The sequence below is a fragment of the Nuphar pumila genome, chromosome 15 (genome assembly GCF_984573655.1).
Source record: "Nuphar pumila chromosome 15, dmNupPumi1.hap1.1, whole genome shotgun sequence".
Taxonomy (NCBI): Eukaryota; Viridiplantae; Streptophyta; class Magnoliopsida; order Nymphaeales; family Nymphaeaceae; genus Nuphar; species Nuphar pumila.
In genome coordinates this window covers 84251238-84273829 of record NC_143263.1, presented here as the reverse complement: position 1 = coordinate 84273829, position 22592 = coordinate 84251238, and the positions used below count along the sequence as shown (strand labels likewise).

The following is a 22592-nucleotide window of genomic DNA, read 5'->3' as shown; positions in this document are numbered from 1 at the left end:
TCAGGGGGGGCTCAACCCCTCCCTGCCGACCCAACAAGAGAGCGAGAGGGAGCTGGGGGGGCTCGGCCCCTCCATTGTCGACACAAGAATAGAGCGAGAGGAGCCAGAGGGTACGTACCTGTGACGAGGGAGAGGAGGAGCCTAGGAGGTGGCGTCGGGAGGAGAGAGCTTGAGCTGAGCTGTGCGGGAGCGGAGAGGAGAGAGAGATTAGGGCAAACTTTTTTGCCCTAATCCTCCTTTTCATCGGTTTTTTTTAATGCCTGAAACATGGACGAAAATGACCCTAGGTGCGTTGACCACACCCAGGGTCGTGTTGACCGCACCCGGTACCGCATCCGCACTTGCACCCGGTGTTGCACGCGCACCCGCGTCGCGTCACGTCGATGCGGGTGCAACACTTGCTTCGCCGAGTCCCTGTGACTTAGCTGAGGAAGAAACCCCTCATCCTGGCTCTCAACAACAATGACTAAATCTACCCGATTGCTCCCTACAAGCATAGGCTATCAGCTTATACTCTCATTTAATAACAGTCACCGACTCGCCAACTGAATGTCAAGAGTGAACCAATCATTTTGCATCCAAGGTCCAATAATTTCATCATATTTACACCAATACCTGAATGATTTCTTATCAACAGCTGACCAATTCAACTTGAAAAAAAACTCTCTTTACACGATGCCCAAATATCCTGCTTCATTTTCATTAAGGAAAAAGTACTATCATGCACTATCTGATTCCTCCAGACCCAGGTTTTCTGCGCTAATAAATGAAAACATTGATTCTAACATCTTTGCAACCAATTCAAATCAAATCTAGCACTACCACTTATGTTGCAATGCTTAATAAGATTTTGGTTGAGATGGTACCTGCTGCCAAAGTGACTAGCAACAAAACTCCAAATAGCTTTGGCTATCGAACAATCAACAAGCAGATGGTGGTTACTTTCAAATGCAAATAAATCAAGAAAACAATGATTTACAATTGGAATCACAGTTATTTAGAGTCTGCCCAAAGTGAGAAGCTTTAATTTATTGAAAAACGTGAAAGGTCAAGATATTAAAAATAACATATAAACTTTATAAAATTTAAATACTATAAGTAATATTATCAATCGAGTATGACATATCTACGCATGATTGCAATTAAGTGTAGGATTTCATTACTTTATTTTATGAGAAACAATCACATCATTTTTTTTATTTTTATTTATTTAAAATAATTAGAGTAATGAGAGGAGCTATACACTTTTATACATGATCCATATATGACATGTCAATTTAAATTTTTATGACCAACTCAATGTTCTAGTATATAATATCATAAATAATTAATTGAAATATCTAAGCATATCTTGATGGATCAAATTTCAAATAATCTATAATTCTAATTAAAAATAAACATGTAATTATAATTAACAATAATTGATCTGATTTTAGTTAACATCATAAATAAAGTCATGCTTATTTTAATAAGCAACCAAATATGTCAAAATAAAAACCATTTGATTGTCATGCAATTTAGGACATGAAAGAGGACAAATTTGCTTTGACTTAAAAGATAGAATTTAGAAAATTGAATAAACTTTCCAAACCATAAAAAATCATTGAATTCTTATATAAGATTTCAAAGTTATAACTTTTGCAAACTAACTACTATTCATTTTATACTTTCTTCTCGTAAAGGGATCTACCTTTAAGCTTACTTTTTACAATAATAAAAAGAAATTGACTACGGCTAATGATGCAAATAGTGTCATAAAATGTATGTGAACTTTTCATAAATGCACCAACTTCTTGGTAAATCCATTTAAATGATACTACTAGAAATATGACCTTTACAAATGCTAAAATAGTGCCAGTAAAGACATCTTTTTTGGCATTTTTTTAGCGCTAAAAAAGTATTTTTTTTGCTAATTTATTTTTTTTCTCATGTAAACTTGTTCATACATTCATTTAATAATGAACCTGCTTAGACATTCATTCTAAAATGAATATACTCGTACATTTATTTCATTCATTCGAAATAAACATGCTCATTTATTCTAAAATGAACATACTCGTACATTCATTTCATTCATTCGAAATTAATATGCTCATTCATTTCATTTACTTATAAATGAATATGTTCATACATACATTTATTTTTTGCATTCAATATGAACAAACTCATACAATCATTCATTCATTAATCACCAAACCAAATGAACATGCTTATATATATATATATTCATTCTAAAATGATCATGCTCATACATGCATTCATTTTATTCGTTCAAAATAAATCTGGTCATTCATTTCATTCATTATAAATGAACATGCTCATACATATATTCTTTTTTTTGCATTCAATATGAACTAATTCTTACATTAATTCATTCATCACCAAATGAACATGGTTATATATACATTCATTCAAAAAATGAATATACTTATACATATATTCATTTGATTCATTTGAAATGAACATGTTCATTTATTTCATCCATTCATAAATGAACATGCTCATGCATACATTTATTTTGTGCATTTAATATGAACCAATTCTTACAATCATTCATTCATTAATCACCAAAGTAATATGTTTATATATATATTCACTAAAAAAAGAACATGCTCGTACATACGTTCATTTCATTTGCTCATATATACATTCTTTTTTTCATTCAATATGAACCAACTCTTAAAATGATTTATTTATTTATCACCAAATTAACATGTTTATACATATATTCATTGAAAAAGAATCTGTCTATACATACACACACAATTATATATATTTTTTCTTTCAACCCTTAATAACTCCATCCTCCATAACTCCAACATTCACATTTGAAGCTCTGCAAGAAACACAACATTTAAAGCATACATATACACACAGTTATATATATATTTTTCTTTAACTTGCCATAACTCTAACCTCTATAACTTCAACATTCACATTTGAAGTCCTGCAAGAAATACAATATTTAAAGCACATACACACACAACTATATTTTTTTTCTTCGATCCTCCATAACTCCTATATTCATATTTGAACTTAAAAACTTAGAATATTAGAGAAAATTCATGAATTCACATATTAGACAATGTCAACTAGCACAAAAAGAGACAAGTTTTGTTTCAAATATGTACATACAATTTTATAGGTCATGAAATAAGAAAATAATGGCATATCATAACTTAAGTTTTATAGTTCAAAATAACGCATCAATTGTAACTACTGATAATAAGGGATGTAAGGTGAACGTGTTGCCAGGTGTTCATCGAGAGTACCATGCGGCCTGAAGATCTTTCTAAGCTTCTGAAGTTTCTTTAAGTTTTTGTGCATTCTTTCAACACCTATGCTTTTATCATCTCAAGAATGTCAAACTTTTTTTGCAATAACAATATATGTATCTTACTTATAATTGAATCAATAAATGTTAAAATTAAAAAGGAATACATTATATATAGAAAAAATATACATAGCAACACTAAAGTCCAAGCATCCTCCTTTTAAGAATCTGGTAATGCATACTAGGAAAAAAATGTAAAGGTATGTGGTCAGGATCTTGTGCGATTGTTCCTATAAAGATACTCAGCATGTGTGTCTCTCGCCCTATGAGTTGGCCATACATATTAATGCACTATAAGGATGTAGGTCAATAGTGGCGATATATCTCGCTGCTATTGCCCTATTTCTCGCTTCTATAGGCTTATAATGGTGAGAATTCTTGTCGATAAGTCACCAAAAAAATGGCCTTGTTAAGTAATAACGACATAACTCACAGTTAAAGGGTAAACCAACACCAACGAAGAATCTCGCCGAAACTGAGAACACCAATAACGATGTGGCAATCTTTAACGGTGAGGTGCCTCGCACACCGTTATAGGCTACCAATAGGTAACAACGAGGTACTATTCTCGCTATTATAGGTTATAACAACGATATCTCTATTCGTTGTTATAGGCTATAACGAGGAGAATTAACTCACCTGTATAGGCTATAACGGCGAGACATGGATCTCACCATTATAAGATATAAACTTGCAAACCCAAAACTAAAAATTAGTTTTCAAAAAAATCTTACATTCACCAAAATCTTGCAACAAACATACACTTCAAATACGTTTTAAAAAATACAAACCCCCCTATATCCTCTCCAAGCCTGGAACAAGCACACTCCAAATACAAACCCCCTACACCTCCTACATATTCTTTAAGCCTGCAACAAACATATACACTTCTAATATTAACATAAATCAAAATTTAATTTGTGTCATGGATGTACACAAGAAACATATACACTAGTTGATTGTGTATGAAGATTGTATGTTTGTGAGAACGAAGAGAGAAGTCAGTAACCATGATTTATAACATTGCTTAATAATATGACTAGTTGACCAAAATAAAAAACAAATGCAGATATGGATTGTCTTATAAACTTAATCTGTAATCAAACACCATATTATGATACAACCCAAGCCTTTTTTTTCTTAAGTTCCTAATTGATCTTGTGTTTTTTTTTGTTTAGGAACACATTATGGCACTCCCCTTACATCTCTCCAAGCCTGCAACAAACATACTTCAAATACAAACCCTCTATACCCCTACATCCTCTCAAAGCCTGCAATATATATATATTTTTAATATTCAAATAAATTAAAATTTAATTTGTGTTACACATTTTCAAAGTTATGTAAGATCTTTCTTACTTAGAAGCTACGTAACCCTGAAAATGTATATACCCATCACAAGAGAATCAAAACAATAAGATCGTAATCAAATAAATAAAGAGTTTAGAAATTGTATCAAGGTAAAAAATTATATTTAAATAAAGTGAGTTTAAAAATTTTAGATCTAGGATGAAGGGTTTTATCTGTACACATCTATGAAAGCCTGCATCTCGTCTCTGAACTTTATAGATGCTTCTCTCTCTCGCTCAATTTCCTGTCTTTCTCGCCCCCTTTCTGTTTTCTCTCGTTCCTGTTCTTCTCGATCTAGCTTTTGTTCTTCTCTTAATTGTTGGAGCTCTGTCTGCGTCGCCTTCATCTGAGAAGATAGCTTTGAAACTTAGACTTGACTGTAGAATGATGGTTTGGATGAAATGACAAATGCACACATCCCCCTCACATGTTTGTACTGCTCCCCAAGGACCTTGGCAAAAATGTCTCACTGTGTTGTCGATGAGCTTCCTTGTAAAGAAGATGTTGAACTTTCAATCTTTACATATTATAGCTTCGTCTGCATGTTGCTAATAATTGCTTATCAGTAATTAATGATAATATATAAAATAGAATGAATGAATGTGGCACTACAAAGTGTGAGTTACTTATAAAGGTATTTTATGCTTTGCTGTAGATGAATGATTTGCGATATGAATGAGTGTGCGGCTTTTTATAGAATGCACTCATCGTCGATTCCTATTAACAAATTAAGAATTTATTAGATCAAACATATTTAGTACTATACTATATAAAAAAAATAAACTTAAGGAATAAGAAACTTACTCTCATATGATACCTTTGGAGGTACAAAAATGATCCACTGGTATATAGGATCATCTGTTTTGCTCTATTCGCCGAATTTTTCTTCGACGCCCGTTGTTAACCAAAAGAAGATCAATTAGTAGACAAAAAGTATAAAAATTTGAATATTTATTTACTTATAAATATATATCCAATATTTACTGTTTAATAGTCTTCAATGAAAAACTTGCAAATCAGTTTCCACACTCGAGTCACATCCCTTAGGAGGATGTTGCTTTGCTACGTTGTGGTTTTCAAACTTCTGGTAATACTTGTGGAAACCTTCTCGAACCCTTGAGTATAGTAGTGCAAGTTGCATCTCTATGCACGTTTGATGTTCAGGTATATCTTTGTCTAAATCAAACTCGTTCTGCACCAAATTATCAAAATATAATTAGTAACATTTTTTTTATGAATTAATATGTTTATCAAAATATAGTTAGTCAATATACTTATATAAAATGCCTCACATAACACCATCTTCTCGTCGTCTAGAACCTTTATTTGCAAGTTGTTAGTGAGTATGGCTCGCATCCTTGATGATGCACGAAAGCCTCCTAGAGAACATGGAGGAGCCCTCGCCCATGACTCTTTGTATCCCAAGCCTGATAGTTACTAAAGTATTTCGTTACTTGACTTGCTTGTGTTAGTCTACGCATTTGTTCTTCTCATGTTTGTGTTAATAAGATTTTGTAGTTGCTAATTTGTAGTAATAAACAAATATTAATAGGAATGATAGTAATAAATTGTTAATTGTATTAAAAATTTACTGAAATATTTGCTTGAGGCCATCGTGGACCGCTCTAGAGCTGCAGTGGCTTATGGTGTGTGTGTGTGGGGGGGGGGAGCACTTCTTCCTCCCTTGAAGTATCACCCACTTGTGATCTGAAGTCGATCCTGTCTAGGTGTTCACCTTGGCTGGCGGGTGGTGAACCGATCCAGAGGCAGGAAGAACGCCCGTGTTCTTGTTGTGTATATATCGACATTTGTTAATTTCATGCAAACAATATTAGATTAGACTATACTAAAGAATTGAATCATAAAAGAATATTCACTATCTAGGTTAATATACAAGAATATTCACTATCAAAACCCTTTCACTACAAAATACAATTTAAGTTAACATACAAAAAAATTCACTATACAGGTTAACATACATATTTATCATTCACATCAGAATATTTATCAATCATCTTGGTGTAACGGCATGAGATCTTCATTGATGGTGTGGTGAAGTAATGAATCAACCCTTCTGCAACCAGCTTCTTGATATGCATCTTTGTCCTGTTCTTTATTCCATTCAGCTGAAAATGATAAAATCTCGTATGCATTTCTTGTCATTATTTTCTGTGTTATTTACATTTTGCTATTTATGGGATTTCTAATATAAAATACTTACATAGCTTGAGAGGCTAAAATAAAGGGATTATTTTGGTATGCTAGGTGAGACATGTTGACACATGTAAAGTATTCGCCCTTTATGCATGTACCTATTATCAAACCAATCACATCTAAGCATATATATAAAATTTTGTTGTATATATTTAAATTTGACAATATCTTTTAGAATACCGTAATAGTCTATATTAGGCTCTCCTACATCACCTGTACACGTAACCGTTATCTCATTGTTCTGAGAACTACAATTTTGACCTCGATACTGTGTATAAAACTTGATTTCATTCACATCACAAGTTTGATAGGACTACGATTCACACTCAGGTCCTCTTGCGAGACTTTGTAATTCTGAAAAAGTATCTTCGTGAGCTTATAGAAACTAACTTGCGAACTCTTTGTCATATCCTGTTGTAGCTTCCTAAACATTGTTGCACAAGCCGTAGATTATCTACTTGTGTTATCTACATTATATATATATATATAATGTTGAGACTATATAACAACTATCATATTAGGTATAATTTATAACTATAATAAGGGATACAAACCTTCGATATGACTCACATTCACCGTAGTTGTCTAGCACATACCGATGATCTCTCTCACGTTTTGAATATGAAAGTACAGTTGGTAAACTGTCTTCGACTTTCATATGAATATCATGTAAGAATACAAACAAACTAGGTGTTCTTGTCATGCTGAGCCTATCATTATGCCGATCCTGATGGTTAAATCTAGTATCAATACCACTAAGATACATTTAGCAAAAGGTTGTACATTCTATATCAATATATGCCTCAACACTGAAACTTTTGGTCGTACTCTGTTTCTTACAGTTTGCTCTAATCTACCAAGGAATCTCTCGATCAGATACATCCAACGATATTGTACTAGTCTAGAAAGTTTGACCTCATGTGATAGATGAATGGCTAGGTGCACCATGATGATAAAAAATGTGGGTGAAAATATCTTCTCCAAAGTGCATAAGATTACTGAAGTATTTTCCTTAATCTATGTTAAAGCATTTCTTTTCAACGTCCTTTCACACAATAGTTTGAACATATCACTTAGACAAATTAAATGTCAATTGTCTTATTTAGATATCCACGAACAACAATAAATAGTAGGCGTTAAAGAAGACGTTGCTATCATGACTTCATTCTTGAAAATTTAACATTGTTTATATTTACGCATCACCAAATGTTAGATGCATAGCCGTCGAAAAAATTTACATCCTTCAACCAATAAAAAAACTCCTTATGCTTATTCAAAAATATATATTGTGCATGTGGTTTCTTCGGTGTTGCACCACTTTTGTCTAAGTTCAGCTTATGACGTATCTTTCTGAGTCTTAAATCTTTTCGTGCATTTTTAGTGTCCTTTATTTTTCCTTGACATCGAGCAGATTATATAAGATATTGTCACATTATGTTATTTTTAACATGCATCATATCTAAGTTGTGTCTTAACTTCAGTGATGACCAATATGACAATAAAAAAATATTTTTTTGTCTAATTTAGATATCGTTGGTTGTTATCATGTTCTTTTCTTTTTTCACCAATCCTTACTTTTCTAAAATAAAAAAAAATGTTACTTAATTATACCTCTAGTTTAGCTCCAGGCAATTTATTTGGTGACCTAAGTTTGACTTTACTGTCAAACTCCTTCTTTTGACAAGGTCATGGTTGATCACGTGGTAAGAATCAATGGTGTGTCATGTAACACGTCTTTCTGCCGAACTTCAAGCTATCTGACCATGTATCGATGTTGCAAAATGGACACGCAAGCTTCCCCTTCGCAGACCACCCTAATAAATCACTCTTTGGCATATGCAGCTAGAGCACGAGTGAAAGAAATATGATGAAACTTTATAAAAGAAACTTGTTGAATGATATTAAGTCATGCAAACTAGATTTTTGCAAATATTGTGTATAAAGAAAGCAATGTAGAGTGACTTTCAAAATTGCAAAGTGCACAAGCTGTGACATCTTAGACTATTAGCATACAGATGTATGAGGGCCTGCATTAGTTAAATCTAATGATGAGGTTGGATATTTTATTACCTTTCTAGATGACTAAAAGAAAGTTTGGGTTTACTTTATGAAAAACAAAACAACTTGAAATTCAAGTAGTAGAAAGCAAATGTAGAGAGACATACATGAAAGTGGATAAAATGCCTGATGTCCGATAATATAGGAAAGTATAATTCTAATGAATTTATTGAGTTTTGTAGAAACAAGAGAATCACTAATCACTTTATCACACCGGATATGCTTCAATAGAATTGTTTGGCAGAGATGATAAACAAGACTCTTATGGAAACGACTTCTAGTATGAGGTTGAATATAGGATTAGAGAAAAACTTCTGGGCAAAGGCAATTAAAATAGCTTGTTTTATTGTCAACAAGTCACCATCTAAAGAAATTAATTGTAAGACTCCAAAGGAGATATAGACACGTAAGTTAGATGATTATTCCATTTTGAAAGTCTTTGGGTTATGCTCAGAGTTAGCGGAAGTGACTATACAGTAGGGGGAGCACACACCCCGATACGCGCTTCGGAAGCACGAAACGTGGTGCTTTCAAAATGCACGGGAAAGCACACACTTATATCAGGATGCACACACCCCTTTAATGGGGTGCACGTTTAAAGGGGTACGCGCACCCCATTTAAGGGGTACGAAGGGGGCTATTTATAGGTTTATCCTTTTTTTAAAGCTTTTTTCTAAAAAAAATTAAAAGTATGAGTTTTTTTAATAAGGGAAAAATAGAGATTTTGAAAACCCGTGAAAAACAAAACTCGAAAGTGCTTTAGTTTTTTTTTTCATGCTGCAGCTGAATCCGAGTCTCCTCCCTTTTCTCCTCTCTTTGCCGATCGGCGGAATCCAGAATTCGGTGACCTTCACCGACGTCCGGCGACCTCCACCGACCGACGATGAATCCATTCAGTTACGTACTCTCCTCTCTCCATCTCACGTATCTCCCACGGAATACCTCTCCTCTCTCCATCTCTGTTCTCCCACTGTATTCATATGAGATGGTGTTGGAGGTAATAGCCAGTTACCCGGTTGTTGTTTGATTGTGGAATTGCACATCACGGGATACCTACTTGGCTTACTGCATATAAAAGTTCCATATTTCTGATAAGGCAGTTCATTAGCACTTGTTGGCAATCCTGTGCTTAACTCTCTCATCAGTGAATTGGAAGGCATTATAGGCCAGGAACCTCCCTGTGCCTGAAACTTGCCTCCTTGTTCTTGAAACTGCCTCACTAGAGGATTACTTTCCTCACGAGATTGGTCAGCAAATGGCACACCAAAGCCATGGGTGTCATCAGCAGGAGTCCAGAAACCAGACAACAGATCAGAGTAAGAAGGCTCAGGCCTGAACAATGACAACAAGTTCTCAGAACCCAATTTCCTAAATGAAGATGCAGCATCCATTTTCTCATCATCTTGCAGATGTGACGGCATAACCTGCTTCTGGGCATTGTCAGATTCACTATCAGCAAAAGTTCCCCGCAAGGTCATGATTTCTTGACCTTGCAAGACCCTTGAAAATCCATGAACTTGCACAGGGTCAACTGCAACCTTAGGTGGGCCTGGATACAATAAAAGACGGATTACAAATAATGTGCAAACTAATAAGACAGATAAAGTGTACAAGAGAGAGAGAGAGAGAGAGAGAGAGAGAGAGAGAGAGAGAGAGAGAGAGAGAGAGACCTTCTCTAGTAAGAGCAGAAGAGTCAGGAGATGAAGGCACCATATTTGCTCTGGGCCTCTTGGGTCTAGAAACAGGAAGTGGATTTAGGGCAACAGGTGCCAAAGCAGGCTCAATTTGCCATGGAGAAACTCTCTTTGGAGGAGGAACAGAAGACGTTTAATTTTCTTTGGTATATATAACATACATTTGTAATGCATATGATATTTTTCCTTTTTTTCCTTTTGTTAAAGATATATATGATATTTCCTTGGTAATACATATTATATAACATACTTTCTAAAATATAGGCCATAAATCTAATTGTCTTATTTGTCTTTATTTATTATTTTGTTGAGAAATATATGTCTTGTCCTTATAATGCAAAACATACTAGTGTATGTTATACTTTCACGATCAATGCTGTGTCTATTTTCTTATATGTTTTTTGTCCAAGAATTAATGTGTGATTTTTGTAATCTATAACATCCTAATGGATATGTTTCTTGTTTGATAATTTGGCTAAATAGCTTTATAGATTTTACCTTTGACTAATAATATAATTTCAATTTTCAACTTTCATCAACCTTTTACATGTCCAATCCTCTCTCTCTCTCATAGATAAAGAAATCATTTTTATTCATTTTTTGTGAATTTGTGCACATTTTCTGTTAGTATATATTAATGTGCATACATTTGTGTATATAAGCAATGATTTGTGTTCTTCACTCGATCCTTTGCTGTTAATAATAGTTTTTTTAAAGTGTTCTAAAATGATTCCTATACTTTTTGATGGAGGTATATTTGCCTCTTCTTTGCTTCACTAATGACCATCACAAACTACGATCACGATAATTATGATGACGATAATGATTCTTTTTGCAATTTGGAACATGAATCATCTAGAGGTGTTGGGAATGACAATGCAAGAAAGGGCAAGGGGTCTTCTGGTTGTCCATATCAGTTTGAGGTCAGAAAAGAAAATTGTTTTGATGAGAAAGATGAAGAAGAATATGACTTAGATGACTACTATTCTGAGATGACCTAGATGACGAACCGCCTAGCATGCATAAAACAACATTGTTGTGGCGCCATGTATTGAAACAAAAGAAGAGTGGGCAAGGAAAGCAAGGTGGAACTCAAGTTTTTATGTGTAGGCACTGCAAAAATATTTATCATGGGTCATATACTCAAGTTTTTGAACATCTTATGGGAGCTCCAAAAGAATAAAGTGTTGGAATTGCCTTTTGTCCTGTAGTTGCAAAAAATACAGAATTTACAAGAAAAATTAAGAGGCAAGTTCGACGAGTGGAGTTTTCATCAAGTGCATTTGAGTTAAGGAGATCAAGAATTGATAAACCGAAGCCTATTAGTATGACTACATCTTCTAGTGGAAGCCGAAACACAGTTGATATTCGTGATACCTTTAAAAAGGTAGAAAGAGATGATGTAGATGATAAAATTATCAGATTTTTGTGTGCAAATGGTATACCTTTCAATGCGCTTCGATCAGCGTATTGAAAAGAGATGATATCTGCAGTTAGTAAAGTGCCTGGATATAAACCCTCATCATATGAAAAAGCGCAAACAACGTTGCTTGACAATGAGAAAGAGTGTGCTTACAGGGAGTTAAATGAATTTCGAGAAAAGTTTGAGGAATTTAGAGTTTTCATTGTCTTAGACGGTTGGACAAATATCAAGAACAAACACTTGATAAATATACTTGCATCAAATTGTTTTGGCTCGATGTTCTTATATACAAGTGATTTTTCTAATGTGCAACAGTCAGCTGCAAATATTGCCGAGTTTTTTAAGACGGGATTTAAACTTGTGAGGTCTTCTAATGTAGTGCAAGTGATTACAGATAATGCATAAAATTGCAAGTTAGCAGGCGAAGAATTAAAATAAACGTATAAGTATGTTTTTTGGTCACCTTGTGTTGTGCACACACTTAATTTGATCTTCAAGGATTTGACACATGAGTTTCATTGGTTGGGAGTAGCATATTTGCAAAGTAAAGAAATTGTGAAGTATATCATAAATCATTCAAAAGCACTAACAATCTTTAGAAGCAATGAAAAATTAAAGTTAATAAAGATTGCAAAAACAAAGTTTGCTTTACATTATACTACTTTGAAGCGCTCCCTTGATGTAAGGGAGAGCTTGAGGCTCACAATCATTTCAGATAGATGGAGCGAGTGGAAGCAATCATGCACTGCTGAGACTATGAAAAAAAGAGATGTTACAACAAAAACAATTGTTCTTAATGAAGAATATTGGGATTTTGTTCGTTTAACATTATTGATTACAAAACCCATATATAAGATAATTAAATTTTGTGATCAGAAAGGCCCTATAATTGGTAAAGTGTATGAAGGCATGAACAACATGTTGATGGAAATCAAAGACAATCTAAAAGGACAACCAGATTTGTATGAAAGATTTATAAGATTGTCTCAAGTAGATGGGATAGAATGAATGTTTCTCTCCATAGTCTAGCCCACATGCTTACTCCAAAATATTACGAGTTAGAGTATCTCAAGATCCCGACAGCAGGAGGGGTCAAACGAGTTTCTTCCGGTAAAAAGTTTATTCTATCTGTTTAATAAAGTTTAATGATTTAATTAGTTTATTATTTTATTTGCATTTTCTTGTTATAGTTGTTAAACTTTTTTTTTTGCAGAAAAGGATAATGATATCTTAGATGGTGCAATGCTCGCGCTTGAAGTCATATCTGCTTGAAATGAAGAGCTCTATGTACTTTATAGGTCACAACTTGTGGCTTTTGCATCAAGAAGTGAAAGATTTAGCCGAAGTGCAGCAAGAATATATGCATTGAATCCTACAATGACGATCCTTAATTGGGGGCATTTTATGATGGTGATACACCTGAGTTATGAGCATTAGCCATGAAGGTTTTATCTCAACCTATTATCACATTTTCTGGAGAAAGAGTGTGGAGCACTTATAGTTATATTCACAATGTTAAAAGACATAGGCTCAATGAAGATCATGCTAATACCTTTGTGTATATTCATTCCAATTTTTGATTGATTGGCATGTATAATTAAAGTGTTGTATTTTTGTTTTGATATTTTCTTTTTCTCTTTTTCTATCATTGATTATTTATTAACATTCATATTTTATATTCTTGTTATAAAAAGTTGCAATAATCGCTACAAAGGACCTAGTCGAAAATGAGATATCAATCCAGAACGTTGAGATTAGAAGACATGCGCTGGAGAGATTTAGATGATAATGTATAACAATCAAGCACTATTTCTAAAACCAAAACCAAAGATGCACAACCAAGAGCTTCTTTGCCTCCAATAATCATACGTACAAATAAGGTTGAAGATGATACAAATCAATCTAACAGAGTTAGTAGAACTAGTGCAGATAGTGACCATCAGTTCCTCAAGGTCGGATTGATCGTTTCTTTAGCAGAAGACCTTGCCTAGGTATATTGATCTTGTGTTTTTTATTTTTACTTTCTTCTATATATGTATTTTTTATATTTTAAATTAAGGTTTTTGAACATTTTAATTTTTTAATATATTCATTATAGGAAATGAAGGAAGAATCAAAAGGCATGGTCGTGGAGGACATGATGAAGAAGAAAGTTCTCGATCTATTGCCGACCTGATGGGGAAGAGAAAGATGACAGATTATTGATTGTTGATAATAAAATGAACTCTTGAATTTTTAATTATTCTTTTTATGATGTAGTTGGTGTAGTTCAACTTAAAAACTTTTATATTACTTTTTTTGTCATGATCTTGTAATATTTTGTTGGTTTGATATGTACTTTTTATTTTGAAGCTTGCATGATGAAGTGAAGTAGTGAATTATGTTAATTTTAAGTTTACACTTTACAGTTTCGAACTTTATAACTTATAGTTTATAGTGTAGGACTTTATAGCTTAAAAATTTAACTATATTTTTATGTAATCTTTGAGTTTATTGATTTCTCATTTTCTATGTTGCAGAGATCATAAGATTTACAACAATCAAGTTATTTGATTCTTTCGTTGAGAAATGTATGCTTTTTAATCAAATTTATTAGTTTTCTTAATGTATTATTTAGTGTTTGCATGCATTTGTTAAATAGTTGAAACATGAATGTGAATTATGATATTCTCTTGATGTATTATTTTTTAAATGCTTGAAAGTTGCAATATGATGCATTTGTTAGATAATTACAACTTATATTATTTATTGTCTTAGATACATGTTTTATTTTGTCAATGATGACATAAATCTTATTTTTTTATAAAATAAAAATATATAATTATATTTTTGCTTTCCTTTCGATTCTTATTCGCTTTCCACTCGAATCCTATGTCGCCTCCTTCTTCGCTTCTTAGGTCGCTTTCAAGACGCTTCCTGGTTCGCTTCTAAGTCTTTCCGCACTTCTCACTTTCTAAAATTTTACAAGTGCCTCACTTCCCGCTCCCTCTTCATCGACTGGCAACTGTGGTTCTGCTTATGTTTATGTGCTCGGTGAACAAAGATGTTAAGTTTAAACTAGAGTTGCCAGTCGAGGGAGCGGGAAGAAGCGAGACACTTCTAAAATTTTAGGAAGCGGGAAACGCGAGACGACTTAGAAGCGAATCAGGAAGTGTTTCAGAAGCGACTTAGGAAGCGAACCAGAAGCGAAGAAGGAGGCGGCCTAGGATTCGAGTGAGAAGCGAATAAGAATCGAAAGGGAAACGAAAATGTAATTATATATTTTTATTTTATAAAAAAATAAGATTTATGTCATCATTGACAAAATAAAATATGTATCTAAGAGAATAAATAATATAAGTTGCAATTATCTAACAAATGCATCATATTACAATTTTCAAGCATTTAAAAAATAATACATCAAGAAAAAATCATAATTCACATTCCTGTTGCAACTATTTAACAAATGCATGCAAGCACTAAATAATACATTAAGAAAACTAATAAATTTGATTAAAAAACATACATTTTTCAATGAAAGAATCAAATGATTTGATCGTTGTAAATTTTGTGATCTCTACAATATAAAAAATGAGAAATCAATAAAATCAAAGATTACATAGAGATATGGTTAAATTTTTAAGCTATAAAGTCCTACACTGTAAACTATAAGTTATAAAGTTTGAAACTGTAAGTATAAACTTAAAATTAACATAATCCACTACTTCACTTTATCACGCAAGCTTCAAAATAAAAAGTACATATCAAACCAACAAAATATTACAAGACCATGACAAAAAAAGTAGCATAAAAGTTTTTAAGTTAGACTACTCCAACTACATCATCAAAAGAATAATTAAGAATTTAAGAGTTCATTTCATTGTCAACAATCAATAATCTGTCATCTTTCTCTTTCCCTTTAGGTGAGCAATAGATCAAGAACTTTCTTCATCATCACGTCCTCCTTGTCCTCCACGACCATGCCTTCTGCTCCTTCCTTTATTTTCTATAACGAATATGTTAAAAAATTAAAATATTCAAAAACCTTAATTTAAAATATAAAAAATACATATATAGAAGTAAAAGTAAAAAACACATGATCAAGATCAACATACCTTGCCTAGGTCTCTTGCTAAAGAAACGATCAATCCGACCTTGAGGAACTGATGGTCGCTCTTGTATATCTGCACTAGTTTTACTAACTCTGTTGGATTGATTTGTATTCTCTTCAACCTCATTTGTACGTATGATTATTGAAGGCAATGGATCTCTTGGTTGTGCATCTTTGGGTTTGAATTTAGAAATAGTGCTTGATTGTTGTGCACTATCATCTAAATCTCTCCAACGCATGCCTTCTAATCTCAACGTATTTTTTTTCTACAATAGGAAGTTCCAGATTGATATCACATTTTCGGCTAGGTCCTTCTTTGTAGCGATTGTTGTACCTTTTTATAACAAGAATATAAAATATGAATGCTAGTAAATAGTCAATGAAAGAAAAAGAGAAAAAAAAATACCAAAACAAAAGTACAACACTTTAATTGTACCTATCAATCAATCGAAGATTGAAATGAATATACACCAAGGTATCAACACGATCTTCATTGAACCTATTTCGTTTAATATTCTGAATATTACTATAAGTGCTCCACACTCTTTCTGTTGAAGATATGCTAATAGGTTGAGATAAAACCTTAATGACTAATGCTTTCAACTTAGGTGTATCATCACCATAAAAACGCCACCAATTAAGGACCGTCATTGTAGGATTCAATGCATCTATTCTTGCTGCATTTTGGCTAAATCTTCTACTTCTTGATGCAAGAGCCACAAGTTGTGACCTATAAAGTGTAGAGAATTCTTCATTTCCAGCAGATATGACTTCAAGCGTGAGCATTGCACCATCTATGATATTATTATCCTATTCTGCAGAAAAAAAATGTTTAACAACTATAACAAGAAAATGCAAATGAAAGGATTCTAGTAAAGAGAATGAATTGACTACAATAAAGTCTTCTCGTCGGTTGTGAAACACATCAATTTGAGTATTGTTGGTGATAGTTGTCATGCATGATCTTAAGTTAGAGTTGTCTGATGTGAAGACCACTTTCTTTTATAGAGATTTAGAAGGAGAAATCTATATGTAATAACTTGGGAGTTTCAAGGAAGTAGGTAAGGAGAGTCTTGTTTGTAGGTTAAAGAAATCACTCAATGGTTAAAGTAATCCCCTCAACAAGGGTATAAGCACTTTGACTTTTATATGATTAAAGTTGGGTATATTTGGAGTGAATATGACAATTGTGTTTATTTTTTAGTTCTTGATAATGATTAATATATTATTTTGATGTTATATGTAGATGATATGCTAATTGCTGTCAAAAGCATGATTGAAGTTGACAAGTTAATGTCCATCTTGAGTCAAAAGTTTGATATAAAGGATCTTGGTGTTGCAAAGAAGATCCTTGGCGTGGAGATTCATAGAGACAGAAAGACTAACAAGTTATGGGTTTCACAAAAGAAGTATATTGAAAAGGTACTTGAAAGATTAAATGTAGAAAAAGCAAAATTTGTAAGTTTTCTTGCTACACATTTCAAGTTATCCTAATACTTGTGTCCTAACACAGGAAAAAAAATATTGCACATGTTGTGAGTGTAGTTGGTAAATATACGAGGAATCCAGGAAAGGAGTATTATAATGAAGTTAAATGGATTTTTCAATATTTATGGGGCTTTATAGGTGTTGGCATTATGTTTATGCAAGGCAAGTCTTTATATGATATTATGAGTTATGTTCATGTTGACTTTGCAAAGAACTTAAATAAAAGAAGATCAACTGGTGGTTATATATTTACCTTTGTAGGTGGGCCGGTGAGTTTGAAGTTTATACTTCAACCTATGATTGCTATGACCATGACCAAAGCAGATGTAGCAGCTTTAGAAATAGCAAGAAAATGCATGACTTAAGGGGTTGGTGACTGAACTTGACGTTGAGCAAAGGAAGGTGCAATTGTATTGTGATAGAGTGTGATTCATTTGGTAGAAAATCTGGTAAGTCGCCATGGGTCAAAAGCATATTGACATGTGGTATTATAAAATTCAAAATATGATAAAAGATGGAGTTAAACTTAGTAAAGGTTCACACGAAGGATAATGCGGCTGGTGTGATGACTGATCCACTTAGTGGTGATAAGTTCAAGCATTGCCTAGACTTGGTTCATATTTCAAGTTAAAAGCATGGACCCCAAGGAAAGGGGGCATTGAAGATGAAAGAATAATTGACATGGGTGATGGCAAGTCAAACCCAAGGTGAAGATTGTTAGTGTGTGTGGCTTTGACTTGCCACATGGGATCCACTTAGAGTCTTTTTCTTTTGGCTCCAAGAAAACCCTAACATATGGGTTCCCTCTTTGTTTTGGTACTATCCATGTGTGGGGCAATTAAGAAAACCCGCCTTTTGTGGGTTAATTTGAATCCTACATGGGAGGTGTCTAACATGGTCTCTTTTCATGAGAGGAAAACCAAAAGAAAAAGGAAGGAAAAATAAGGAAGGAGAGAGAGAGAGAGAGAGAGAGAGAGAGAGAGAGAGAGAGAGAGAGAGAGAGAGAGACTTTACACATTGGGTTGTGTATGTGCATGGTGATTGGGGTCCTTATGAAAAACAAATTGTTGGGGCTTACAACAAGGGAGAAGAAAGAAGTGCAGATTTTAGTTTGCCGGGTTGAATCTACCAACTTGTTGGATCAAGGTAATCATTATTGACTGATACTATTGTATTTTCTCTTGCTCTCAAGAGCCCTATAACATCTTCTACTTGCTGGTTTTTAATAAAGATTCTCTCGTACTCTCCCTATGAATGTAGGTGGTTTTGCCGAACCACTAACTTCAGTGACTTGTGTGCATATTTACTTGTTTTTTTGTTGCATCATGTGTTTGTATGCTTTCCATGCTTACACTTGGGACACAAATCTGCTACTCTGATTCTTGATGACACAGAGGAGGTTGGTGTGGTTCAGACTAGAGCATTATCAAAACTCCTGTATGTGTTTCCTTGTTTTTTGTTTGCTAATTCTTCTTATGCATGTATCCAAAATAAACTCAATTTTAATGTTTATGTAATAAATATTTTTGGTTGACTTGTGTGAGATGGGATTCATGACACATCACATTTTAGGAAAATGTCAATTTACAATACATGAAATGAGAGAGATCTATCCTCGTCCCCATTTATACGTGTGGAGTGCAATCATATAATGGTTCAATCATCATGCTTATTAGTGTTAAGAAGCATTGTGATAGTTTTACGAGAACCTTGAAGGATAATTATAATTCACTGTGGTATGTTTGATACTGATTGGTAGTTTTTTTGCTCAATCTGATTCAAGTCTGGCTGATCATCCAAGAAAACTTTGTATTGATGGAATGTATTCCTTGCTTCGAGTTGCCATGGTGGATCCTTAACAGAGCTAAAGATGGATTAAAAGGAATTGGAGTGAGCTCTTGCCACCATTCTCAAAGTTCTGAAATGTATACCCACAATGTTCTTCGATCTAGTTAGTTGCACACATAATTTATTATATGTTTTTTCATGTGCGCTACAGTTCCTTTAAACATTGTGATGCAGAGGTAGAGCTGGGCAAATCTCGGTCATTTGGATCTTATTTTAGTTTAGATTTTTTCTTTTATTTGGTTTGTGTTTTGAATTGGATCTTTTTGTGTAAGCAATCTATGGGTTTTATTTTTCTATAAATACTTATTATGTGGAGGGATTAGGGAGATGAATGATTGAAACTTATTATTTTTCTGAAATTTATGCAATTGAGGCCCAGCACTTATTTAGACCCACACTAGAAAATAATAAGTGTGTATGAGCAAATAAATAAAAAATATTAATTAGATATATGTGTGTATACAAGTGTATGCATGTGTTTGTCCATAGGTGACTCAGTTTATGTGTCTATCATGTACGCCCATCCATGTGTGTCAGCAGCTATAGAGAGTAAAACAAATTGAAAACCAATACCTCCATTTTTCTCAGATGCTGGCACCAAAAAATTCCTATTGCTTTTGATTTTCATACAGAGTAGTGTAACGTAGAGATTTTACGCATCTTTATGATCGAAGGTGCATTAATTTCGTATCAGAGTAACACCATGTTTGATTGTTTGCAAGCCATTGATTCATGTATGTGTCCTGCGGAGACTAACTTGTGATATGTGAAACAATAAATCACTGAGATTAAGCAAAACATCACATTGTTGGTGGTGATGTTCAAGATGCGGCTCGAGGTGCACATGGAACCTACCTTGGACGGACTTCAACCAAATCCTCTTGTAGCTGACCAAGGTGGAATGGTCCAATTTGCATTAACCATCCACCTCAACAGCCACCATCATGAGGAAGAAGAGGGCACCTAACACCACCTTTAGTATGGGCCCTTGCTCTCCCACCCACCACTGGTTCAGCCTCTACCACTGTCAACACCGTCTCCGCTACCGTCGACCGTGTTGTTGCGGCCTATGAAACCACCGTTGGTCAGGGTAGGTACTTGCCCACCCAACAAATCTTTTAAGTAAAAATATGTTTTAAATACCCTTTAAAATGTAAGGTTGTAACCAAAAGACAACCGTTGGGAAGGCCACCCCAGCAGTTGGACCCTGCCAACTGTTGGGCCTTGAAAGACAATAAACTAACATAATAATAATTTACAGTCTTAAGTCAAGAGTTGGGACTCTTGGGATGAAGGGATTTCTCCAATGAAATGTCTACATTCCATCCCCTTACATAAGGGCCCTAGGGGGAGGGAATACTGACGATGCAATAATAAGTTACAGAATTCTTGTAAATCAAGTTTTACTGGTTTTCTGTGATTCACAGAATTCTTGTAAATCAAGTTTTACTGGTTTTCTGGGATTTACAGAAAACAACCCTGGGTCCCTTGTTTTGCATGTCCAAACTTTTATAGTGGTATCAAAGCGCAGAAGGTGCATCTCTGTTGATGAAACAATGCGCCCAGTCGTAAACTCGTGCATCACAGAAAAGAAAAACAAATCCAAAAAAACAAAGTAGGAAATTTTAGCCATTAAAGGTCAGTCATTTAATGTTCTGTTTTAGGACAGAATTCTCGATTATGAAAAAACCTGGGTTTTGTGTACGAACAAAACAATTTTTTTTCTGCGTACTTGGGCTTATTTTGACTGGTGATCGGGAACAGGCATCGGAAAGTGGTGTAGCAGTTCTGCCAAGGTTTGTCAAGTTTTAATTTCTTGCAAATGAAATAGAGAAATCGAAGAAAGGGTCAAACTTTGTACAAGCCCTTGAATCACTGAAAGTTGGTGTTAGAGAGGTTGCCGGAAAGAAACCCTGCTCAAGGGGGTTATCAAAGGTTGGATAACCGGAGGAGGGACTGGTGTCAAGCCGTTGTCGATGATGCCATTGTCGCTTCCGGCAGGTTAAAGGCAGTCAAACCCCTCGACCGTGCCTTTACCGAAAATCCAAAAGCACTCGGTGAAACCCCATAAACCGAAAAGAGAAAAGAGAGAGGGGAGACCACCAGTAGACACACATTGACCACCAGCAAGTCAAAGGTGTGCATGGCCCCCGAGCCCCTGGCACAACCCAGATTGACCCCCTTTAAATAAAAAAGCAGGTGGCCATTAGAGGTGCTGCCATTCTTCTCTTAGCCCGAGTAAGTGCCACCTCCAATAGGATCACTGGCCATTAGAGGGGTGATTGAAGGGAGAGAGAGGGCTGGTAGAGGAAGGGTCAAATTTTAGGGGTTTGAGAAAAGTGTGAGATAACCCTCTCATCTTTAGGTTTTATTTTAAGTTTTTAATATTTTTTAGTAAATATTACCTCAATGTCCATTTATTTCTTGCAGACAGTTATCGAGAATCATATATTTTGGACATAAGGGATTTCGGGGAATGTGTCATTTTACAAACGTGTTATATTTGTATGTCATATACAAGTTTTACATATACCAATATTTCTTCAGGATTCTTTTTGAGAGAAAATAGTTTTTTCAAAATATCATGAGATTTCTCCTTTAAGAGCAATCAAGGATGCATTGGAAGGTGAAATGTTGAAGTCATCATGATTGAAGAAGCATATGACAACACAAATGTTAAGAGATTGAAGGGGAGGATACTTTGTATTGGAAGGAAGGCCAATCTTAGGTTAGAAAAGGAGTTGAGAGCATTCTTGTTCTATTTCTTTAACACCTATATTCATTGACACTGTGGAAAGTCGATTAATGCATCATATATGCAACTGGTGCAAGACCTGGATCGTGTTGATGAATATGCATGGGAAGTAACTTCACATGTAAAAGTTTTAGTCAAGTGAAGCATAAAAGACGAAACTTTGTCGACATATTGGCTTTGTTTAAGGTATGAATATTGACTCATTGATTTGATTTGACTCATATAAAAACATGATTTTGTTATCTTTATGTATTAATTTGTGTATTGATCATTGCAAGTTTGAATACGTGAGCATGTACACATTATCATGTAATATGTGAGAACCATGACCCACTTAG

At 34.2% G+C, this 22592-nt stretch overlaps 1 long non-coding RNA gene across 1 annotated transcript in view; it reads left to right on the top strand.

The window, feature by feature from the left end:
* The window catches only part of LOC149815823 (uncharacterized), a 33647-nt gene extending 13949 nt beyond the window's left edge, over positions 1 to 19698 (top strand). The window contains exons 2-3 of the long non-coding RNA XR_016427951.1: positions 19435 to 19541; positions 19651 to 19698. This is a non-coding gene — a long non-coding RNA (uncharacterized LOC149815823). The remainder of the gene's footprint in view (positions 1 to 19434; positions 19542 to 19650) is intronic.
* Positions 19699 to 22592: the final 2894 nt, after the last annotated feature.